Raw genomic sequence first — 22008 nt, forward strand, 5'->3', positions numbered from 1 at the left:
CAAGAAAAGCCGATGATTATGAAAAGGATAAAAGTATTCGTACATTCTGCACCAATCGCGATTCTTGCCGTTTTTAAACGGGTGAAAATGAGCGTGCGTGTTTTTCCTGTCTCGGTGCTGTGACCTTTTGCGATTCTGAACAGTGTGGGAGCTTCTGAAGCGATATTCTGTAGAACAGGTGTTGCAGTTACACCGCACGCCATACCCATGATCTGATGAACAGGAGCAGCATGCACAAACTCTAAAAAAGGATGCCATTCGTTTTTGTAGAGACGTACAAAACGGCACAGTTTTGACATTTTGAACACAAAGGGGAAAAAATTTAAATATGTATATCTGCAGCAAATATCTTCAGCAGGAGTAGACAAAACCCAACTGTCTTTTTTCCCCCCCAAACGGATAAGGAGCAGCGATCGGATCTGCGTGTAAGGATGTCACAGTTGAGCCATGTTAAAATCGTCCTGGCTCTCCACTACACTTGTACCGTACGAGCATCCTTCTTCAGCATTTTACCTCAAGCCCTATTGCTTGCAATGACCCTTCAGGCATTAATAGATAAGGGGGGAAAAAAACAACACTTAGGCATGTACTATTATAGAGAAAACTCCATATAATTCCATGTCGCATGTGACCACCCTTAAGTGGATTATTTTCCAATAAAGCAGCGTATCCTGGAGCGTTTATTCCGCTTCTGGATTACGATTATCCATTCAGTAATTAATGACGTCAAGCTTTTTATGTTTATACTTGTTTAATGTTGGTAACAGCGGAACATCTGTCAGAAATGTTAGCTCCTATTATCACTTAAAGCTGTCCTGCCTTTCAGATTTTTATAGTGTAGGTCATAAAAAGAATTTTCCCCGACACCCAGTTATTTTTGTTTAGTGGACCGAAAGCTACTGAATTCGAATCACAGACTTCCAATTTTATTAGTTTTTTTAAAATAGAACAATTAATGAATTTAGGGCCACATGGCCCTAAATTCTCCGCTTTTTTTCCTGCTTCACCATGACCCAATACAAGATGCTCCGTCATGCATCACATGGTGGGCTTTCCAGGTTCACGCAAGGCATTGTGGGATACAAATTTGAAACAGGAGAGAAAAATGGAGGACGTGAATGAAACATGACTACGGACTGACTAATAGGAGGACAGAGGACAGGAAGGAGCAGTAGCCTAGCCTGACAAAAAGCAATACTGGACAATGTGCAGTATAAATGTGCACTACCTCTCCTGCTGGACTTTTTTCATATTTTATATATTTGTATATGTTAATACTTAATTTATCTAGAAGTTTTCTCTATTTTTTTTATTCTCTGTTTATCCTGTAATGATGCTGCTGGAATTTTAATTTCCCTGAGAGAACCCTCCCAAAGGGATCAATAAAAGTTCTATCTATCTATCTCTCCTTCCTGGCAGCTTGAACCAATCTGGCCATTTTCCTCTGACTTCTCTCATCAACAAGGCGTTCGTTTCAACGCACAGAACTATTGCTCACTCGTTTTTTTTTGTTTCTCGCACCATTCTGTATAAACTCTAGAGACTGTTGTGTGTGAAAACCCCAGGAGATCAGCAGCTTCTGAAATACATAGTTTGCACATGACGTCACAGAGTCGGGGATTCCCTAGTGGCGGCCATCTTGCGGGTCAAGCTTACCGTACGGGTCACTGAGCACACATTGTAACGCGCGAGTACAAAGTCTTCAAAAGAACCCAAGCAGGCTATTTAAAGCTAGCAATAGTGCACGCCTGTTGTATTCACGGCTGTCGTAATAGGTCAGATGATGACGTCAAGCGGAGCTTTTATGGAATTCCCACTGTACGGGAGCACGAAGGCGAGCAAACAAAGAAACTCAGCATACAAAGGAGAAATCTATGACTTGCGAGAATCAACTGCAAGGATTATCAGCCTTTCAAACACAGCAAAGTCTGCTCCAATCATTTTATAATTGGTAAGTTGTTTAAATAAACAATCAATTGCAAATCCGTTACAGTCCATGAAACATAGGAAGTATAAGGATGAGGGAAAAAAAAACAAAACAGTGAATCAGAAAGCTGCGCACATTTGCGCAGCGCAAATGTGCGCAGCTGTCCGATTTAAATCAATTCCGATTTAAATCAACTCGATATTATACACACACATTTATATGCAGTGTTGAGAGCTCTAAAATTCCAATGTTTACATACCTTGGCTGTAATTAGGACACGACTGTCACTTGTTTTTATATGGTGGACTTCACGGACCCAGCCACAGACAAAATAATTGTATGACTCCAGTGACTTGTATGCTTTGAGGTCGTCAAGTGTGTAGGCACTTTTATTATTCACGAAATAGTTCACAATATCAGGGTACGATATGGATGGCAGGCCTGCATAGTCACTTGAAAATGCATCTTTGTCTACTTCGTCGGGGTCAATTCCCCCAATCAAGGCCAGTTTGGCTGCATACCGTTGTCGTGAGATGTCGTCTAATGTATCTATATATTTCCGTTTGCTTGATTTTGCCGACATTGATCTTTATTTTAGAAAACTGACTATACAACTTCATAAATGCATCCGAGATAACGTAGCCGGTAATAGCGATGGTCCGTTTTGTTTGCCCCGCAAGATGGTGGCTGGAGGGTGTTCCCCGGAATGCCGTGACGTCAGTGAAAACTATCTATACTCAAACCAGTCCAGCTGGCTGAAACCAACGCCCATGCTACAGTGAAAGTCACAGAGATCACAATTTTTCACATTCTGATGTTTGAAGTGAACATGAACTGAAGCTCTTGATTTGTATCTGCATGATTTTATGCACCGTGCTGCTGTTAAGGGATCGGCTAATGCAGTGCCGTATTAAGCCAATGCGGTGCCCCTGGGCACTATACCTCAAGTGCCCCCCACCACCACCACCCTGTGCGCACGCGTTCAGTAACCTCCTGCACACACTCACAAACCTTGCCCTTTGCTGTCAAAAATAGTAGCATATACATAAACAATAGTACACGTAAACAAGGTCATTCTTCCTCATTGAAAATGTATTAAGTAGGAACACCCTCGTCTTCCTTCTCGTCACCATGGTGTGAACTGATCTCTACCTGGCTTAAAGTGGCTTCGCACATATCCTCCTCCCCAGGGTCTCCCTCGCTCCCATCTTCCTCAAGGGGATCCTTGTCATCGCCGACCCCTCGGCTAACACTGGCTGTGGTTGTAGCATCTCCCCGGCTAGTGCTAGCAGGGCCATCTCCCTCACTAGCATCGCTGATTTCACTAGCTTTGGCTTCAGCGCTGGTAGTGACAGCAGTTGTCGATGTTTTTATAAAAAAAACCGATCTAACACTGGAACATTTTTAATTGCAGCTACACGCCTGGAGTCTCTCTCTTTTTTTTTAATTTTCTCTTCGCACAACCACTCAATTGATGTCTGTCCATTTTTCATTTCTACCGCGGTTTTTAAAAAATTGATACATTTCACCGTAGGTGGACTGGCTCAACTGACAGGTTGAGGAAAGGGGGGGGGTTAATGGTCACATAGGCCACTCTTGCTCAGAATTATGATTATTGTTCTTATGAAATTAGTGTTCATAATGAATTATATATGACTATTTAACAAATGTCAAGTGTATAACCATTTTAAGTGCACAAACATTCACGAAAAATATTTTTAAAGTTTGTCATGTGGTGCCCCCCCGCTGGCTGTGAGTGGTTAGTGCCCCTGGGCACTGTGCCGCAGGGCCCATATAGTTAATCCGGCCTTGGGCTGATGAGATACCTGCATAAAACAGCAGGTGGACAGGTGTTCCTAATAAAGTGGCCAGTGTGCAGTATTCTACGTATCTAAAAGGATAAGATGGTAGCGTTTAAGCGTTTACAGGATATTTAGACGTTCAAATACATGACCAGAAAGATGTGAGGCCTGATCTAGCTGACAGCTTTAATGGGATCAGAGCGCATCAAAATAACTCCAGTGTTAAAAAGAAAAATGGAAAAAGAAAGAGGAAACTTAATGACTTAAAAATCGCTGGCACGATCATGCTGGTGAATCAAATGAGCCATGCTTTCTTCTAATGGAGAAAGTTCACAAAAATTCTTTCCCATCTACTAATACGGCGATCTAACACTGGGGGGAGGGGATGAGGACAACAGGGAGTACAGTAATGCACAAAAAGTCCTGGGAGAAATGCCAAATGGACCAAGTGTTGTTTCCCCCCCCTTCTTCAGAAGTGCAAGCTTAGATTGCTTTTCGGCAGCTTTAAGTGCAATTTTATTTAATAGCGCTGTAATCGTATGGTGCATCACTTTGTCTCATTTGATACGAGGCTCTGGATTTGATACTTCTGTGTTCAACAGACTTCCCGTTCAACAGACTGGATGATAAAGAAGGCGGTCTCATAAACAGCCTTCCGCTGATATCGTGCGATTTGAAATAAACATTTAAACTTAATCGAGCCTGCTCTCGCTCCTCTGAAAAACTAACCTTCGCCTCATCCCGAATCAGACAAGGCTTCTCCTGTTCGCGCTGCTTTCATACACCGAGTGTATTAGATTGAAAAGAACAGTAATGGCTTAAGGGTTTAAACAGTGTTTAAGGGTTGGTGTTTTGGGTAGCATGCTCGTGAGTTGAAACGTTACAGTGTGACAAAACCACCAAATATAATTTACCCTACACTGCTTCGATTACATCCACACACTGGTAATCTGCTGCGTTCAGGAAGCCTCTCCTCACTGACTCAAACACACACAGGGCTACAGACGGCTACGTGACCAACAGCACAATGAGCTAACAGCAGAATAAGAAAAGCCCTGCGCTTCAGACGCATCACAGAGTCACACGAATGAAATCTGAGCTGCGTTTAAATCTGTTATGCACAGCGTCCACTGTCCGTTTCAGGATGTTTTGAGGAAAATATAAGATTTTTAACAAAGTCATCCTGGTTTTTGTTCCTCTCCACTATTCTCAGCATATCTCTGCATCATCTTCACAAGCTTTCGATACAAAATCAAAAAATTTAAATACATAACTGTCCCAAATGAACACCTTAGCTTTTTAAAAATATTTTTAAATTGAAAAACCAACCCTAACCTGTGCAATTTTTGTAAACATCAAAGAATAATTGCTTCAAAAATAATACTTTGGTCGATAACTATTTTTTCACGGTCCGGTTTCCATCAAATCCTGCGCTCTGATTGGCTGGCGAGCGGGTCCGTATCCTACGATACAGACCCCAGTTATGGACCTCTGGCGACTTCACTTGTTCACAAAAGCAAACATGGTAGCATTTTTTGTCAACATTTATCTTTTTTTTTTTTTTTTATAAGATTATCAAAAATTTTTGCCAGCATTTCTCAGTATAATAGCATTAGTTTTACAGCATGGATAGCGATAACGACAGTGTTCACAGCGAAAGCGAGTTTTACTACCCTGAGGAAGAAGAAATAAAAGAAAACATTTCAGGAGAAAGCTAAAAACTAACTTGCTAACACCGAGCAAAAACATGGCTGAATCCTGAATGACTATTTTGTATAAATAGGGGACTACATAGGCAGCAAAACGTAGTATTTTTTCCTGCCATGGAAGTGCACTTGTATACCGAGGAGGAAGCCGATTGCATTACAGCCGTGAATGAGGATTCAAAATGGCGGCTCAGCTCGGTTTTCCCTTTCGGGCGCTCTCGTTTTCTGTTAGAATTTGGTAAAGAAATAAATAAAGATATTATTTACCAGCTTAAGGTCGGTCCGTATGGTGAAATACCGTGACCTCAGCCTCGGTCAGTACTTTCAAGACCTTGGTCATGGTATTTCACGATACGGAATGTTCATTTTTTTTCTTTATAAAACACACTGCTCACTTATTAGTTCATGATTTCAGCATTCTTATACACACACACACACACACACACATTTCCCTAGGGTGCTGGATGAGGATTGTCTCCTGCAGGACCCCTCCGCATGGCTCCTGTTACAGAGCGTTTGGACCTGAACGAACAGTTAAAGGAGTTATATTTAAGTATTTACATTTATTTTAGAACAATTTTTACAAAAGAACTGCACTTCTGCTTTTTTCGGACTTTAAAATGTGCGCGCATGGTGGGGACTTTCTGGGGGGGGGGGGGGGGGGGGGGGGGCAGGGTCCCCCAATATAATGGTACGGGAAACAGTGCACAATCCATTTACTTTATAATGTGATATTCACAAAACACCACATTTCAAAATAGAATTTAGGATATACAGTATGTTTATGCATGAATGGGTTTATTTTGTTGCTTTCTAATTCCCATCTTTTGTTTCATTACATGCTGCTAAGAGTGTGAACGGATCACACAAATACTGTAGTGTTATTTTAAGTTTCAACTTGTTAATGTACTTTTTTCATGTTTAAAATAATTAAAAAAGGAAACCTAAAGCACAGTCAACTTTTTTCCTGATTGAAAATGTATCGTATTGAGGCACCAACAAGTTTAAATGTTGTGTTCCATAACACCTGTGTTATTTAGCTATTTCAATTTAATTGTATAGTGTTTTAACAATAGCCATTGTCCAAAGCAGTGTTACAGAAACATGTCAATGCCAGATATAAATTTTAAACAGATGAATTCATAAACGTATCACTAGTGAGCAAGTCTGAGGTGACAGTGGCAAGGAAAAACTCCCTGAGAAGTCATGAGGAAGAAACCTTTAGAGGAACCAGATTCAAAACAGAACCCATCTGGGTGATAACAGATAGCATGGTGTGTGTGTGTGTGCGCGCGCGCGTGCATGCACGTGCCCCTGCTCCCTCATACCAACACAAGGCCCCAGACCCACAGGTCACACCTGTTCTGTAGCTTGCAGCTTTGCAAGAGAGGGGGGTGGATGTTTCGGTTAGTGGGGGAAGGGTTGGGGGGGGGGGGGGGGGGGCAGGAAAACTTCAAAAACACACTGGTGTCACATAAAAATCCCCTCACAGGATCCCAACTGACCATCATTAAATGTTCACCACAACACAAACTCCACATCCATCATCTAACTGACAACCTCAATTCACCCCAACAAAATAGAGAATTCCACCAGCAGTGACTGAATAGATAGTGCTGCGTTCCACTAGAGGTTGTAACTTGTCATTTCTAACCTCTGACTTTCACAAGGGAAAAAAAAACAAAACAAAAAACCTTCATTCAATTTGGAATTCCTACTCACAAACATAGGACGGTCTCCTTAACCCTGAGTTCAGCAAGTGACGTCAAATCAACATGGCTGCTCACAAATAGCATAAACGGTAAACACAGCAACGCTTCTTACCTTTAAAGCTAGACTGCCTTTCAGAGTTTTCAAGTGTAGTCACAAAAAGAATTTTCCCCGACACCCAATTATTTTTGTTTAGTGGACCGAAAGCTACTGAATTCGAAATCAGACTCCCAATTTTATTAGGTTTTTTAAAAATAGAACAATTAATGAATTTAGAGTCACATGGCCCTTAATTCTCTGCTATTTTTTCCTGCTTCACCATGACCCAATTCGAGATACTACATCATGCATGACGTGGTGGGCTTTCCCCATTCGCGCAAGGCATTGTGGGATACAAATATGATACAGGAGAGAAAAACGGAGGACGTGAGTGAGCGGATGAAATGTGAAGGACCGAATACAGTAACGGAAAGTGAGAAAAGACGTTATGTGGCGAAGGAAAGGAAACGCAGGACCAAACTAAAAAATATCGGCAGTCAGCGAGCACCTCGGTGTGATCAGCTGTTCGTTTAGCGGCAGAATGACGGAACTGTCAGTGCATGCTCAAGGTAAACCTGTAGATGGCAGTAATGCAACACTGTGGATGCCAGCTGCTGTAAAACCCAACAGAAGAAGGAAAAGATGAAGGTAAACCTGCGCATACGCACACGGACTTCCTCTGCCTGCTTGACTGCCGAAGCGAGTGATTTCATGCACATTATTTGCTCGGGAATCTCCTCAAATTAAAGAACTTCCCAGCCACAGAAGGGTCTGTTTTTGAGCTACTGCAGAAACAAACACTTCACAATGACCAAATTTCAGAGGGAACTAAATTTCACTAAATTTTATGAAATCAAAAGGCCGTCTAGCTTTAAACAAGTTATACTACGTACACAATTATTATCCATACAGGACACTTTTTCAATGGAATAAAAACATGTTCTATTCCCTTCTAGCGGGTTTCATTTATTTGATTAGATAGCATGCAATATTGTTAGCATATGGCTTAATCTACGTGCATGACGTCACTCTACCCAATGGAGAATGAGCGTTGAATATGGTTTACGATACTGCATGGTTGTCAAGACGTGACATCATATGTCAGCGCTGATGCGAATATCCAATGAGAGTTTTCTGCTGCACAAGTGCAGAAGCATTTCTTAGCTCTCAGGGAAACAGAAAGGCGCACTGAACACCCAAAAGGCTCCCAAAACTTCATTAGATATTCTTCATGCATATTTACAAGAGAAAAACATACCAACGGACAACGAAAAACTGGAAGAGAGTGTATAGGTCAATGGAGGTACTCTTAGAGCTGGGACTTCAGCTCAGCCAAAACTTGGCCAGACACCAAAAAAAGCAACAAGGCAAAGAATTCTGCAAGCGATTAGCTGCAGGCTGCCAGGTCGCTCCGTTGTGTGTAGTCATCAATGTTGATTTTAAAATAACTAAGTAAATTACATTGGGAAATGAATACTTAAGTCTGCGTGAAAAATACTGTAGCAGATGTGCGTGGAAGAAGAGTCTGGAGACAGAAATCTTAGTTTCTCAGTCGTTAGCCTGTGTAACTTACTCTGAAATAGTACTGGCTTGACTGCTTTAACACTACTAATGAACGCTACACCGGGTGACGGTACCGACTCATGGTGAAGCTCGTGCTGGCCTTCGAGAAGGCCGAGGGCAATTAAATTTTTGGTCCCGCCCACTATAAATCAAAATCTGATTGGTTAATTCATCGGTCACTTCCTACATAAACATACACTGCCATACATGTCAACCTTTGGTCAATCAAACCTGTATAACCAACCTCCAAAATCCGTATTTCCCTTATAAAATCCGTATAAGATGCAAATTAAAATAATTTACCTAAAATTTGAATGATAATTAACAGATATATCCCAGTTACTTTTTATTCAATATTAATAACAATAAACCTTTAGAATGAATACAAAGCTCCAATGTTTGACAAAAACACAGTGTTATCAGCGTAGTTACGAAGGAAATACTTCGTTGTTTGGAGACAGGTTTCACCGAGCGGCTATTATGCATGAGACTTCACATTAGCCACAAAGTCAGGAAAATCTGTTCGTAAAATTACGTTATAATGACCAAATACAATGAAAAGTATTTTTCCAGTCTCACCTGTGAAAGGTAATCCCATGTGATCTCGTTTGGACGGTAAACCTGTTGGTACAGTTAAACGCAGCACATGAATGAGGCATCTTCATTCTCGGCTACTGTCTAGACGCTATACCAGAGACGGTTGAAGAATCTCCACTTTGCCACATCCAATATGGCGGCGAGGATGACGTATGATTCTACGCAGAAGGCGGCGTCTATGTTTATATGTCTATGACTTCACGGTTGGTGGGATTCTCGCAATGCGGTGTGTGCATGATCAAAAGTGGAACGAAGTCTCGCTACCACAAGATAACGTGCGATTTCATAAGACTCTTTACTGGCTGTCTGTAGTGTACAGTACATTTGTAAGTGTTATGCGCTCTTATCATGGTGGGAATTGATTATAGCTCTAAATAAATATTGAAGTTTTTTTAAAGAATCCGTATAACTTTATTTATATGCCCGTATACTACGTTTATTGAATCAAATCCGTATAAAATACGGACATTCCGTATAGGTTGACATGTATGCACTGCCATGGCCTTCTGCCCCGGCAGTGACGTCCTAACCGATGAGTGAGCGGCTCTGAACTCTCTCAGCCTAGAGACAACAGACAAAGAAAATCTCATTGGATAACTTGATTTTAATGTTTTCAGGACAGTAACCCTTTCATTTCTGAAGCTAATTTGATAGAAAATGAAGCCAAATTAGAAGAGAATAATTATAATGAAATTATGAAAGAAATTAAATGCAACATTTGAAACGCTGATATGTTTGGGCCTTCTCTGAAGGACTAATGGCCCTTTTCCACTACCCTTTTTCAGCTCACTTCAGCCCGACACGGCTCGCGTTTCGACTATCCAAAAACAGCACGACTCAGCTCGCTTCAGCCCTGCTCAGCCCCTAAAACTCGCACGGTTTTGGAGTGGGGCTGAAGCGAGCCAAACCGAGCTGAGTGAGGCTGGGGGCGTGAGGAGACACTCCCTTGTGCACTGATTGGTGAGGAGGAGTGTCCTCACATGCCCACACACGCCCCGCGAGCACGCTGGGATCTGTAAACACCGTAAACCCGGAAGAAGGAGAGTTATGAATTACGAGAATTATGAAGCCTTATGCGCCTCGCCTCATCTATACGCTCTTGCCAGTATCTGTTGGCGTTGTCGGTGACAACAAGCCACAGCACCAAGACCAGCAACACTAACGACTCCATGTCCTCCATGTTTATTGTTTACTCTCCAGGTCGTGAGACTACCGCTTAAAAGCTCACTGATGTCACTGTTTGCGCCGCCAAACGACATCACGTGACGTCCACCCACTTTCGCTAACTCCACCCAATGTGTCCACCCACTTCCAGCCAGCACGGTTCAGCGCGGTTGTAGTCGAAATGCAACTCCAACAGCCCCACTCAGCCCGACTCAGCACGGCACAGCCGCGTTGGTAGTGGAAAAGCGGCATAAGAGGTCCTGATGGTTTCTCTCTGGTGTATATTATTATTATTATTATAATAATAATAATAATAATAATAATAATGGCTTTTTTCGTGGTATATCAGATACTGTATATTCCATTCAGCTAGCATGATATTGAACGAGTCTTCATGCTAGCCGAATGGAATATACAGTATCTGATATACCACAAAAAAAAAAGCCAGCCAATATTATTGAAATATTTACTTTTGATCAGCTAACACACAGAAATATTCACTTATCTATAACAAGAACTATATTTCAAGTTCTTAGTGCCTCCGAGGCAAGTCGAATGCAATTCCCAGGAACTTTCAGCGCTTCCAGATGTGCATTCCTCACCCTCGTTCTCAATTACACACCTTTTCTAGTAGTTTGCCTGTAGTTAATGAAACACTCGGACTAGTCACTGAAAATATTCTGGGTCGTTCTCAGATCCTGATGGGACTCTTAATGTGGTATGCTACAAATAACCAACCAATAAATATTTTGATTAGATTAGATCTGGAGAGGTCCACCACATTCACACTCGAGTATTTAAAATGAGGTCATTTAAACAAAAATAAACATGCAGGGGGCTCAAAAACTTCCAACTGGGAGTATATGGAGGAAGTGACACAGCGCTGTTTCTTGCTTTCTGTTCCACTTTGGCATTTCTGTCTGTGAGACATGGTAATAACGGTAACGGTAATCCGACCTGTCATGACACATCCACCCACATCACAACGCGGCACTTCGCGTCTCAGTGTTCACTTGCATACAAGTTATTGCAAAGTTGTCGTTTTGTCCCCCCAAGAAGTCTGCAGGCTTATATTAATCTACTGTAGTCTGCTTCAAGTGCATTGCTTTCAGGGGACGAGCATAACCACTGAATATCAATCAGCTCTTACAGCTATTCAGACATAATCAAAGCACAGACGAGTGCAATCAAAAGAAAGCAATTATAATCTATAATACAGTCCCACAAGACGCTACAGGCCTCAACATTAATATACACGATTCAAGGCAATACTGACATGCTTTCTCGGGGTATAATTCCGTTATTTAGACAAAAGTACATTTAAAAAAAAAAAAAACCACACACTTATTTTTAAAAACATTTATTTCTACAACAAAAGAAGCCTTGAAAACACGAAACACAAATCAATATCATATACGTAAGACTTACGTACAGTACTATATAAAGACGCATTGCGTACTAGAGTTTAGGACACAAAACACACTTTGTTTTGCCTATAACAATGACGAGCAATATTGCAAAGATGAATTATAAAACTAAAAACATTATAAAACAGGAGTCTGTACTGCAGCACTGTCATTCCTTTGCATTTAGGAGGAAATTAAACAACCTGCCCTCCTCATCGTCACATGCATGATGGGCCAATGTCAAATGATAAATGGGGTAAGATAGATTTATCTATGGGACGATTCGCTATGTAAATGATATATATTTACTGTAGAGGGTGTGGTTTACTATTTGAGACACAAAAGCATGTCTTTCCATTCACTGAACGTACGTAGTGATGAAAAGCACAAATATGCACGCGCGCCTGAAGCAAGCCAATCAGAATTGCCGTTACAAATCAGGAATAAAAAAAAAAAAAAAAAAACAGCGATCGCGGGGGAGGCAAGGATGCTGGTTAATTCGTTGTTTTTTGTAACGTACTCGCTCGAAAATCATTTTTGTGCTTAAAGAAGCCGACCATAGGTGTGCCCGAATGGGCCTAACTCGCTCAAATATTTCTAAAATATTTCAAATCAGGCATACGGGCAATGCCTGGCATTGAGACTTGCGCTGTCGGTATGCAAGATGATAAAACTGACAAGAAACTGGAACCAGTAGAGTTAAATGTGCATCTGCGATAATCTCATTTTCTATTGGGACTTGGACGAATGCAGATACTGAACGTTCCCTTACTGTAACTGCTTTCTATTGGCCTGGAGAGATGAATGGAGAAATGTTATTCAAACCTGACATTCTGTGAAACTTGTACTGAACAGCCAAAAGTTTGTGGACACCTGATTATACGAGCTACAGTGCCTTGCAAAAGTATTCATCCCCCTTGGTGTTTGTCCTGCTTTGTCGCATTAAAAGCTGGAATTAAAATGGATTTTTGGAGGCTTGGCACCATTTGATTTACACAACATGCCTACCACTTTAAAGGTGAAAATTGTTGTTTTATTGTGACACAAACGATAATTAAGATGGAACAAAACAGAAATCTGGAGTGTGCATAAGTATTCACCCCCTTTTCGCAGGGTTTTTTCTAGAAAAATTTAGTATGAGGGCGCTCACCATGACGAGGGAGCGAAGCCGGGGGGGGGGGGATGGTGCAGGTTGTCCCCCCCGCCGTGCAAAGCCTTTGAAAAATGCTCCAATGGGACATTCTGAGGCTATCTGAGAGGGAAATTGTAACAAATTGTCTGTCAACATTTAAAAAGAAAGAAGTAGTAATCTTCTGCCCCGGACAGTCTTTGGCTTTCTTCCGTTTCGTGCCGCGGGACGACATCTTTAAATGCCCAAGTGTCAACAAAAACAACTCGCAAACTACTTCTGTCAAAAGCTCCCGCGCCGGTGGGTGAAAGGTCATTCAGTCTCGAGAAATCTCGCTCTACAAGTCAGCTGACCTTGTATGTAACTCATGTCAAATCTCGCGAGAGCAGCTGCGACAAGTAAACAACTAAACAACATGGCGCCTCAGTCTGGAAAACGCCAATTCGGATTGTTTTTGCACCGTCTGGCGGTGTATCTACTATGATTGGAATATTTTTGGAGCAATTATAACGTATTTGATGATCAGACACATTGTCACGTAGTGTTGCTGGGATGTTTTCACGGAGTCGGTAAGGGGGCGCACGCCGAGAGTAAGAGGGCGCAGCGCCCCTGTTCCCCCGTTTAGACGAAAGCCTGTTTCGTATGAAACCCCTAAATAAGAGCTGGTCCAACCAATTCACTTCATAAGTCACATAATTAGTTGATTAAGATCCACCTGTGTGCAATCAAAGGGTCACATGATCTGTCACATGATATCTGGATAAATCAAGCTGTTCTGGAAGGACCCTGACTCTGCAACACTACTAAGCAAGCAACATGAAAACCAAGGAGCCTCCAAACAGGCCAGAGACAAAGTTGTGGAGAAGTTTAGATCAGGGTTGGGTTATAAAAAATATCCCAAACTTTGAATATCCCAGGGAGCACCATTAAACCCATTATAGCAAAATGGAAAGAATATGGCACCACTACAAACCTGACAAGAGAAGACCGCCCACCAAAACTCACAGACCGGGCAAGGAGGGCATTAATCAGAGATGCAACAAAGACAACATTGAAGGAGCTGCAAAGGTACACAGCGGACATGGGAGGATCTGTCCATAGGACCACTTTAAACCGTACACGCCACAGACCGGGGCTTTATGGAAGAGTGGCCAGAAAAAAGCCATTGCTTAAGAAAGCACATTTGGAGTTTCCCCAACGGCATGTGGCAGACTCCCCGAACACATGGAAGAAGATTCTCTGGTCAAATGAGACCAAAACTGATCTTTTTGGCCATCATGGGAAATGCCATGTGTGGCACAAACCCAACACCCTGAGAACACCATCCCTACAATGAATCATGGTGGTGGCAGCATCATGCTGTGCGGATGTTTTTCATCTGCAGGGACAGAAAAGCTGGTCAGGACTGAAGGAAAGATGGCTGGCACTAAATACAAGGCAATTCTGGAGGAAAACTTGTTTGAGTCAGCCAGAGGTTTGAGACTGGGACGAAGAGTTATGGTCCAGCAGGACAATGACCCTAAACATACTGCTAAAGCTACACTGGAGTGGTTTAAAAGGAAACATTTAAATGTCTTGGAATGGCCTAGTCAAAGCTCAGACCTCGATCCAACTGAGAATCTGTGGCATAACTTGAAGATTGCTGTACACCAACACAACCCATCTAACTTGAAGGAGTTGGAGCAGTTTTGCCTTGAGGAATGGGCAAAAATCCCAGTGGCTAGATGTGCTAAGCTAATAGAGACACACCCCAAGAGGCATGCAGGTGTAATTGTAGCAAAAGGTGGCTCTATAAAGTTTTGACTTTGGGGGGGTGAATACCTATGCACACTCCAGATTTCTGTTTTTTTCATCTTAATTATTGTGTCACAATTAAAAACAATGTGCACCTTCAAAGCGGTAGGCATGTTGTGTAAATCAAATGGTACTAACCCCCCCAAAATCCATTTTAATACCAGCTTGTAATGTGACAAAACAGGACAAACACCAAGGGGGATGAATACTTTTGCAATGCACTGTGCGTCCTTGTTGTGTTAAATATGACCAGTGCTTCAGTCCCAGCTCAGGTGAAGGGTCCAGTAGGGTTTAGAAACCAAGTCAAGGTCAGAGTTGGAATGTCTGAAATATGTCCATTTGATAAAACTATGAGAGTCTAGCTCTATCGTCTGCGCCTCAGACAAACCAATACACATTTCCCCAGATTTGGAAGATTGTTTAGTCTGCTGCATTTCGCAGAAAAAGATTCCGCACCCACCGAAACGTTCAAGGCTAATAACAGACATTTTTCTGAGACGGTCTGGGGATTCAGTATCACTCTAGACAGACTATATGCGTTAGTAATATTGAATAGTGCATTCAAATGAGTGATTATGGGTTACGTTTGTTTACATTTCGTGGCTTGTGTTTCCTTTGTGGAGATTTCTGAAACGGTTTGTCCCAGGTCCAGGCAATATGCAAAGCGGCCCTGACTTCGACCAAACCGACTTACAGTATATTAGATTATGTGAAACGTGCAGAGACATAAAGCCCTAGACTGAATATTTATTGGAAAGTAGGAGCAAGTTCATTTAGGATCACTTTCAGTTTAGCTCACGGACCAACAACAGCCATAAAATCCTTCCATGTGCCACTCATCCACTGTGTCAGCTGTGCAACAGCACAACATTTTTCACATTCTACCACACCGTATTTATTATTATTATTTATTCCTTTAATTATGAACACATTCATGATAGTCACCTCACGATCATCAACTGCACTACAATCGTTTTACTTACTTTAGCTGCCACTTGGCATTTTTTTTAAAATCTTTTTATTCTTGCTGGTGCAGTGGTTAGCACTGTCACCTCACAGCAAGCAGGTTCGAACCTCACGCTCAACTGTATGGACTCTGAATATTCTCCTCGTGAATGCGTGCTTCTTCCTGATGCACCGGTTTCCTCCTACAGTCCATAGGTGTGGGTATGAGAGTGAATGACCATCTGGTGCGCCATCTTTCTGTAGGAGCCCTGATAGATTGGGGACCTGTCCAGGGTGTACCCCGCCCCTCACCCAATGTCAGCTGGGATTGGCTCCAGCTAACCATGATTGACGAGTGATAAGCAGTGCAGATAATGGATGGATGGATGGATGGATGGATATTCTTATTTACATAGTTTACTGCTGTATGGGTACTGTAACCTGTATTCTGTGTACACTGAGGTTTATTGTACTGAATAGTCAAGTTTATTTGTATAGCGCTTTGAACAATATTGTCGCAAAGCAGCTTTACAGAATTTAAATGACTTAAAACATGAGCTAATTTTATCCCTAATCTATCCCCAATGAGCGAGCCTGTGGCAACGGTGGCAAGGAAAAACTCCCTCAAATGACATGAGGAAGAAACCTCAAGAGGAACCAGACTCAAAAGGGAACCCATCCTCATTTGGGCAACAACAGACAACATGACTATAACATTAACAGTTTTAACATGAAGTGGCTGGCTGGTGAAAAAAAAAAAAAAGAATTGAGCCCTGTATTCTATACCTAACTTTCAGCTTTCGTTTTAAAAAACAAAATCGCAGATTTATAACTAAATTTTTATATGGCGTAGTGATTTTAAGTTACTACTTTTGGTGAGGTAGTGACCTTGATCCTGAGGCTTTCCGTTTAGATCAAAAACACACAATCGTATTGGTTTTGGGTCTGCAGAAAATGGAGTTACAACGGTGATCAAATATTTTGCATGAAGTTTTATTACGATTATGATTATTCTGTGAGCGCACCGATCCTTAGGTGTATAAAGTTACAACTTAAAATACAATTAGCGATAACTGTAGTCTTTTCAGTGGACGACAACCTTTTTAAAGTGCACATCCTGGACCAATTTCGTCTTTTTTTATATGAAAGTATGTCTCTTTACACGCTCATCCAGAAGGGTAATTTTGCACAAGGCCATCTGTCTACAGCAGAAAAAAATAAAATAACAAAATGCGTCGGGAAAAATCCCAAGGGAGTCTGGAGCCAGATTCGTGACGTTATCTGCGGAAGCGCCAGCAGGCTGCGAAAACTTGCGCAGTTTCAGTGCACAGCCTGTGTAGACCAAGCGCTCCCATTTCTCTCTCATTGTCCGGTCTTTTGGAAAACGATGAGTTTTCCAATACCATCATGATTGGTGTTGCTACACCCTCCTATGATACACCTGTTAACCATTTTAATAATTACGTGATAACGTTGAAGAAATTTGCAGAAAACCACCAGGTCGTTTTCTCATAAACAAACCAGCGCTGACGTAGGATTCAGAAGGAGGCGTCCCGCACGCGACATCACGAAAATCAGTGTTTGCCGGGAAATCCAAATGCCAAGTTTTTTCAGAGGCGGACCAATTCGCCTCAAATGGCTTGATTTCAACTGAATTTTTCTGGTATTGCGCAAGGTAAAAAAAATTGCAGAGAATGCAAAATGTTACAGATATTTGACCAAAGTTTAATATAAAATAGGAGAATTACATTGACCTTGCTCCTGAATTTACCCGTGATATGCACTTTAAAGGAATGCGATGTAGTCAACCAGCCACCATGGCGGCACGGTGGTGTAGTGGTTAGCACGGTCGCCTCACAGCAAGAAGGTTCTGGGTTCGAACCCAGCGAGGGCCTTTCTGTGTGGTGTTTGCATGTTCTCCCCATGTCTGCGTGGGTTTCCTTCGGTTTCCCCCAAAGACATGCAGTTAGGTTAACGTGGGGTGGCCTTGGGCTGAAGTGCCCTTGAGCAAGGTACCAAACCCCTGGCTGCTCCCCGAATGCTGTGGTGTGGCTGCCCACTGCTCTGGGTGTGTGTGTGTGTGCGTGCTCACTGCTTCAGATGGGTTAAATGCAGAGGATGAATTTCACTGTGCATGTGACAAATAAAGGTTTCTTCTTCATTTATCATGTCGCAGATCATCTCTTATCTCTAGCCGCTTTATCCTGTTCTACAGGGTCGCAGGCAAGCTGGAGCCTATCCCGGGTGAAAGGCGGGGTACACCCTGGACAAGTCACCAGGTCATCACAGGGCTGACACAGACAACCAGCCACACTCACATTCACACCTACGCTCAATTTAGAGTCACCAGTTAACCTAACCTACATGTCTTTGGACTGTGGGGGAAACCGGAGCACCCGGAGGAAACCCACGCGGACATGGGGAGAACATGCAAACTCCACACAGAAAGGCCCTCGCTGGCCACGGGGCTCGAACCCGGACCTTCTTGCTGTGAGGCGACAGTGCTAACCACTACACCACTGTGCCGCCCCGTAAATAAAGTTAATTTTATTTACTCAAAGTTAATAAATATACCTGGTAAATTCAGACTGGTGGTAAATTCAGACCGTGACACCGGCCACGGGGCTCAAACCTGGACCTTCTTGCTGTGAGGCGACAGCGCTAACCACTACACCACCGTGCCGCCCTCGGTCATCGTTTTATTTCAAATTAAAACCAACATCACCATTCAAAACCGGATAGTTTATTGACTGGGAGTATATTTAGTCGGGTACCCCCACAGTACCCAGTTTCTGAGACAGACCCATCTTCTTATTTACATAGTTTACTGCTGTATGGGTACTGTAGCCTGTATTCTGTGTACACTGAGGTTTATTGTACTGCTGCAACAAAACCTCCCTCAAGGATTAATAGTGCGCTCTATCTATCTATCTGTCTATCTATCTATCTATACAAAAGCACTAATGACAGTTTGAAAAGGGTTGTTTTACAATCAGGGTACAAAGTTTGTGTCACAGGGGTCCAAAATTCAAATTGATTCAAACTGGTTCTTGTACCAGTTTTTAAGCGAAGGACAAGTTAAAGAACAGATTTCAGGTCATTTTTTGACATGTGTATGGTAGTTTTGTGTAATCTGCTATAAGATAAAGAAGATTAAGTGTAGCTTTAAGCAGGGCTGGGAGAAACAAATGAAGTGATTCTCGGAGAGGACTTTTTTTTTTTTTTGACAATTCAGAATCCACTACTTCCATAGTGCTTTTAAATATAAGGCTGTAAGCTTTGTGTTAGTTGTCTCTAATATTTATGTCCCAATATCTTGACCACATTTTAGGATGAAAATAATCATTTTAGATATTTTATATGAGTGATTCCACGCTTATGGGTACTGAAATGGGGACATGAACTTATTTTTAAAAATTCACCTAAAACCATTTCTTTTTTTTTACCATCAGGTCACAAAACATGTAATCTTTAATGAATGATATGTTAAAAGATAACTTTAATTTTCTGAGATGTAATAAAAACATATTTATATGCCAAAGTCAAGCCTATGAGTTCCAAAATGATGTCTGTTACATTACTTTTGTTACGATTGTCCATCTCGCATCTGTTACAAATTAATTACAATCTAGCTCTATACCATGTTAATCTTATTGAAAGAATGTGTATGTTTATTCTACTACACATGTTTATTAATTATATTTGCTAAAACATCACCTTCCTATGTTTCAAAAAGTAATTCTACATTGTTAAAATTGAGAATATATATGTCCACAACACTTCTGTTACGTTCTGACTTTGGCATATAAATATGTTTTTATTACATCTCAGAAAATTAAAGTTATCTTTTAACATCTCATTCATTAAAGATTACATGTTTTGTGACCAGATGGTAAAAAAAGAAATGGTTTTAGGTGAATAAGTTCATGTCCCCATTTCAGTACCCATAAGCGTGGAATCACTCATATTGAAAAATGAGCTGTCTCGGAGAGGACTTTTTTTTGACACAATTCCATACTAATTTGATCAAAATAGTCTGAAAACTTACTGGCATTCAACATTAAAACTTAACTATGTTTCCAATGATATGGAACCAAATATGTGTTGTATGGTATAAAGAATGATGTAAGTGCATCCCTTTTGGAGCTACCTGTGGTCAAAAAGCACTTTTTCTAAATGACACGAGTAATTTTGCTAAATGTGACATATATTGCCAAACATTCACCAAAAATAACGTTATCACCAAGTTTTTTTGCATGGTAAATAGAGATATCACAGGGCTACAATAAACGACCAAGTTTATTTAGTCAAGCCTTTTGATATTGAAGATAATAAGTGTTAAATGTGATTTTTAGCTTGTGTACCGATTGTAAAACAACCCAAAAGTTAGTTTCATCACCAAAACCTGTGTAAAGGCTAATAGCAGGTTTGCTTAGAGGCTTCAGGGAGACTGAGGTTTATAGTTTGATGTGTGCAAGAGTAGAGTAGAGTTGAGTAGAGTTCATTTGACTTGTCGGTGCTGTTCAAAGAAAACACACTTGAGCAGTGAGGCGCAGTGAGGAGCGGAGCAGTGCAGGCGGGCTGAGTTTGAGCCCAGCTGCCCTCAAGGAACGAAAAATGTCCAGCGCGCACGCTGAGGCAAAACACACTCGCTACTCACAGACACAATGTTACACTTCCACAAAGCACTCGACAGCGTGTGTGTGTGAGAGAGAGAGTGTGTGTGTGTGTGTGTGTGTGTGAGAGAGAGAGAGTGTGAGAGTGTGTGTGTGTGTGAGAGAGAGTGTGTTCACATCCGAATCCAAACTCTTCGGCACTGAAGCAGAGAAGCGAGAATTCCAGACCTCTCTCTCTCTCTCTCTAACTTGGTCGAGAAAAGAAAGCGAACTTTCCGTTTCTTACCCTTCAGGCGGCGGGGCTCTTCGGTTCTCGCCGCTGCGGTTTCGTATCGCTCATCTTCACGGTATTGCGGAGCCTTATTTTATTTTTTTTTATTAAAACGCCACTTCTCTTCTTCACGATACTTGCGTCTTCAATTGCGGTCACGCGCCGCTCTCTCTCTCTGTGTGTGTGTGTCTCTCTCACTCCCTCCCTCGCGCGCGCACTCACTCACTCTCAGCAGCTCTGTGAACTCGACAGTCACGAGCGCGCGCCGACGTAGCCGAAGCGGGGCGGGTTCACGCTGCGCGTCTCAGGCTGGAATATCGGGAACGCGCAATATTTGCCTCAAGTGTTGCACACAGAAATTAAATGTTTCTACGTCTCATCTCATTCTCTCTAGCCGCTTTATCCTGTTCTACAGGGTCGCAGGCAAGCTGGAGCCTATCCCAGCTGACTACGGGCGAAAGGCGGGGTACACCCTGGACAAGTCGCCAGGTCATCACAGGGCTGACACATAGACACAGACAACCATTCACACTCACATTCACACCTACGGTCAATTTAGAGTCACCAGTTAACCTAACCTGCATGTCTTTGGACTGTGGGGGAAACCGGAGCACCCGGAGGAAACCCACGCGGACACGGGGAGAACATGCAAACTCCACACAGAAAGGCCCTCGCCGGCCCCGGGGCTCAAACCCGGACCTTCTTCCTGTGAGGCAACAGCGCTAACCACTACACCACCGTGCCACCTATTATTATCTCATCTCATTATCTCTAGCCGCTTTATCCTGTTCTACAGGGTCGCAGGCAAGCTGGAGCCTATCCCAGCTGACTACGGGTGAGAGGCAGGGTACACCCTGGACAAGCTGCCAGGTTATCACAGGGCTGACACATAGGTGGTGTTTACATTAGACCGTATCCGTATCGTTTTCGTCGCGGATGCACTGTCCGTGCAGGGGCGCAGATAGGATTTTTGAACTGGGGGGGACTGAGCTGTCAGCAAATGATTCCATTTTGTGTGTATATATATATATATGTGTGTGTGTGTATATATATATATACACACACACTACCGTTCAAAAGTTTTGGGTCACTTTGAAATGTCCTTATTTTTGAAAGAAAAGCACTGTTCTTTTCAATGAAGATCACTTTAAACTAATCAGAAATCCTCTCTATACATTGCTAATGTGGTAAATGACTATTCTAGCTGCAAATGTCTGGTTTTTGGTGCAATATCTCCATAGGTGTATAGAGGCCCATTTCCAGCAACTCTCACTCCAGTGTTCTAATGGTACAATGTGTTTGCTCATTGCCTCAGAAGGCTAATGGATGATTAGAAAAC

The 22008-nt window shown here is 42.1% G+C and overlaps 1 protein-coding gene across 1 annotated transcript in view; it reads right to left on the reverse strand.

Moving 5' to 3' along the window:
* Positions 1–20890, reverse strand: part of peak1 (pseudopodium-enriched atypical kinase 1) — a 223610-nt gene extending 202720 nt beyond the window's left edge. Inside the window, exon 1 of the mRNA XM_060914372.1 lies at positions 20685–20890. The gene's annotated coding sequence lies outside the window, so the exon portion shown is untranslated. The remainder of the gene's footprint in view (positions 1–20684) is intronic.
* Positions 20891–22008: the final 1118 nt, after the last annotated feature.

Source organism: Neoarius graeffei, chromosome 2 (genome assembly GCF_027579695.1).
Source record: "Neoarius graeffei isolate fNeoGra1 chromosome 2, fNeoGra1.pri, whole genome shotgun sequence".
Lineage (NCBI taxonomy): Eukaryota > Metazoa > Chordata > Actinopteri > Siluriformes > Ariidae > Neoarius > Neoarius graeffei.